General features: G+C 41.7%; 1 protein-coding gene across 2 annotated transcripts in view; it reads right to left on the bottom strand.

Annotated features, from left to right (window-relative positions):
- Positions 1–4171, bottom strand: part of LOC118325987 (aminopeptidase O-like) — a 32235-nt gene that overhangs the window by 16826 nt on the left and 11238 nt on the right. The window contains exon 1 of one of the 2 annotated variants that reach the window (XM_035658871.1): positions 3248–3326. The exons of the other annotated variant lie outside the window; for it this stretch is intronic. The gene's annotated coding sequence lies outside the window, so the exon portion shown is untranslated. Of the gene's footprint in view, positions 1–3247; positions 3327–4171 lie in introns of those variants that run through there. 2 annotated transcript variants of the gene reach the window in all.

Below are 4171 nucleotides of genomic sequence, written 5' to 3'. Positions count from 1 at the left end.
AGAGAGAGAGAGAGAGAGCAATTATAGGGGAAAAGGTGAACTCCATGGCTGAGTACTCCCTTATTAATGGCTAGAGCCTGAAGAATGGCACACAAACACTTATAAACAGTCCATACACACAGCCGCATGTCATGACCAGGTCATGGGTAACTCTAACAATAGCCCTTAATAGTACAGTGCTGAAAGCACTTTACCACTGAAGGGGGAAATGTATCCCTCTCTATCTCAACGATTCATGTGAAAAGATCTCCACACACACAAAACACAGAATTTGGCCACATGAAAGAGGCATTTCATTCCCATACTCTGTCAAAGCTGAGGAATGCTAATGGTGAAAAACACGGAATACACAGTCTCTCTTTCTCTGTCTCTCTCTCTCTCATACACGCACACAGACACACTCAGATCGACTGTAATTTCTAATTTCACTCATATGTACATTTTATATATACAACAATGCACACACTAACACAAACACTACACTTCCGTACAAACCGCTGACACAGGTCGGTTATACCAGCTCTATATTGAGTCAAGCCTTGCAAAGACCTCTGGGAAATATGCTGCTGAAATGTCCCCTTCACACACTGACCTCTAAATCTCTACAGAACAATGACGCTCACACACACACATACGAGTACATGCATGCACAAATATAGACTGTTTACCACGGTGATTGAGAGCACAATGAGACAAACAGTTATAGTAAACACAGGATATGATGTCCACCACACAATATAAATACATTTAAATGCATATAGCTGAGTGTGTGTGTGCCGCTGCACATGGTATTCTCATGGGAGTGGGTGACTTGGAGAAAAAGAGTGTTTGAGAGTGACGGAGAGAAAGAGTCAAAAGGAGGAAGCAGCAAAATGTTTTTTTTTGTGTGTGTGTGTTTGTGTGTGTGTGTGTCAGTGCATATGTGTGGGTGTATGGGACTAAGCAACATTAGTCATGCTACTGCTGCTGCATGTTCGTACAACACAAAATGAATCGCAGCTTTTTTAGCTTTTTGTACATAATGTGACACACACACACACACACACACACTCTTGAAGCTTTATTATGATATTTCTGCCTTTAACACTAACACAAGGATGAGTTAAGAGCTGCAATTAAATTGTTTCTGATAACATCTGTGTGCCTCCATTGACTCCACTACACTCTTTTCTGAGATCATGTAAAAGATGACAAATGGTTTTCAAAAAAAATTGTAAATCTTAAATCTTTTTCTGTCCCTTTCCAATAATCCATCACTTGTTCAGTATTTCCATGGCAACGGGACTGAGTACCACTCTATGTACACTGTACAGTACATAGGAGAGTAAGCCTGTGTCCTTTTTCCAGGATCCTTTATGCATTGACAGGATAGATCCAAAACATTTCCATTTTCTTTATCTATCCTTTTTTAATTCTGCACATCCTCTGTGCTAAAGAGGGTCATCATGATCTATACCCCTTTTAGTCTCTTGCTACTGTAAGAGGTCACTCGCCATTTACCATCACATCTCTACAAGAAGAACCCCAGATAACCTCTGCTAACTGAATCATCACTCTATGTTTCTGCTTCTACTCGCACTGATTTAACTGCCTTTTTTTACTCCTATTTCTAGGTCTTTTTTTAGCACTTTTCTCACTGGACTGTTGGCAGGGCATTATGGCTTTAACCCTCAAATCCTTTTGGGTTGCTCGCAATGATAATTGGAGAAGTCAAGCTCATTGTAGGTTACTGGTAACAAGAAATAGAAAGGGAAATGTGGAAATGAAGAAAAAAGGAAAAAAACAGAAAGAGAGATCAAAAAAGAGAAAAGACACCAAAGGGATTATGTAAAAACAATCTACAACTGGACTAACTGACCATAAAATCTATATAATGATTCCAAAAAACATAAGGGAACATCTTTCTACGCCACTGGTAATGTTGAAAGGAATACAGAGGTGTTGCTAATGCTTTCTTAACCTCCCTTACCTCCCTTCTCTTCCTTCTCTCACTCCCTACCTCCGTACCACTGGGGAGAATGTGCTGCTTGTTCAGTCACACTGCATTATGGGGGTTGGAGACATTGAATAACTGTGACATTATAAAACCAAACTGTGAGAGGCCATTGAATAGTGTGTGTGTGTGATGCCATTCAGCCGCTCGGTTGCCTTTTATATCTGTCTGACCACAGGCTCGTAAAAACGCATTCTGGCACCAGCAGCTAAAGGCCTCAGCCCACGCCTCAGGTACTAAGGTTTCACTCATTCTTTGCCTGAAATCCCTCCCTTTCTCTCTCCCTCGGCCTCTGTCTCCATGACTGTCTGTGCCCCGTCTCCATACCAACTCCTTTTCACTCTTCTTTCCACTGGACCAAGTCTGTGTGTTCGGCTCCTCCAATTATAAGCCCTTCCTTGCATCCTTTATCTCTCTCTCTGTTCGTCTTTATTTTACACTTGATTTAAGGGCCCGAGCATTCATCTGCTCAAACTGCAGCGGCAGGTTTGGGTCTTGAGGAGAAATAGTACACCAAGCAGCTGTTAAGATTCTCTCAGCAGTCATGACAGCATAAATAGCATCACAAATACTTACACTTTTAATTAGCCTGTAACTGCTCTATACAGCTGCACAGAATTAAAATGTGCAACAAAACAGGGCAGATGGTCAGGAATTAAATAGCAAGCAAGAGGCAAAAAATGTTAAATCATAAGGATTATCAAATTTTGACAAGTGGTCATTCGGTTCTCTGAAATTCCTACACCAACTGTGTACACTTCTTAAATAGTAAAACATTGAGCATTTCTAACCAATGAATGACGTGTAAGTGGAAGAAATACTGCCTGAATCTACGTCGCGGATTGAGCCGTACAACCTTTCTCAGAAAGAGATGATTTAATTTTTATTACAAACATGGTCACATGTTAGCAGGAAGCCCCTCTCATACAGTAGTGGGAGTCTCTGCTGGCAGAAGCATGTGTGGGAGGCTTTAGTAAAAGGCACAGCAGTCATGAGAGGACACTATAAATATAAAACCTATAAATATGATAAGTGGCTAAAGAAAAATAAGATTTGTACACTGTGGGGATATGATACTGCAATCTTGTGGCTTCACAAGGTCTAAAAAGACATTATAAAAAGCCCTGCTGACATCATAGGTTTTCTAAACCAATTTCACGTAATGGATTGGAGCACACGCATGCACAAACACACACACACACACACACACACACACACACGAGATGCTAGAAGGTTATCTGAGTCACATGTTACCCTTTCAACTTGTGAAATGGAGCTGTCTTCTATGCTATCATCGCCTCAAATGATGTCACACCCGCTGCACGGTGATGATCTCACAGATAGTGCCGGTCACAGACTGATGACCTCAGCGATGACCTACAGCTATGACCCCCTATCTGCAATCTAATCATTAATAGCATTCATTCTTTGTTTTTTTTTTCGATTTGAAAACTGCTTTAATCAACAACCACTACATCTACAGACAGTGGGATGAGGGTGTGTATTTGCGTGTGTTTGTGTGTGGATCTGGCTGTTGCAATCAGCTGTGAACCTAATCAGGAGGCAAAAAATACAGAAGGCTATAGAAAAACAGCAAAGAGAGAAGAAGACTGAAAGCGTTTGAAGTTTTGACCTTGCAATCACAACGACTGTCGGGATCAATTGTGTCATCAATATGTCTTCTGACACAAGCACGTGCGCAAACAAGTGTCAGGGATGATGTTCACCAGCATGAGTATAATGGGAAACAAATATTCACAGCGCGTACAGCAATTTGCCAATCAACAGAGCCCATTTGGAAAACAAACAAGTCTATCTGCCTCATTTCTGCTGTATGCTGGATACATTTAGGCATTATGTGTATTTCTCCCCAATTTCTCAATATTTAACCCAGTCGGCACCAATACATTTGTGAGTGTGAATGCGTGTGGTTTGAGTGTGTGTTTTATCAGCTGCTGGTTGTTAGGACGGTAGCCCCTAGTAGCTGCTCTTTTTCACCCCCATCTTCCTTCCTGGTCCTCAAGTTCACAGTCTCAGGCCAATCAAAAAGCAGCATGAGGTCACAGTGGGGTTGCGAGTCAGGGGTTAAGTTGAAAAAGCACACACAGTGGGCCCGGCGGTGGGGATTGACTACTCTTTCTGAGGGGGGACTCAACCAGACACACACACAGACACAGA

This window comes from Morone saxatilis, unplaced genomic scaffold (genome assembly GCF_004916995.1).
Source record: "Morone saxatilis isolate NCDOM2014 unplaced genomic scaffold, NCSU_SB_2.0 Contig16, whole genome shotgun sequence".
Taxonomy (NCBI): domain Eukaryota; kingdom Metazoa; phylum Chordata; class Actinopteri; family Moronidae; genus Morone; species Morone saxatilis.
Note: the sequence above shows the minus strand (reverse complement) of the source record. Positions and strands in the feature narration are given on the sequence as shown.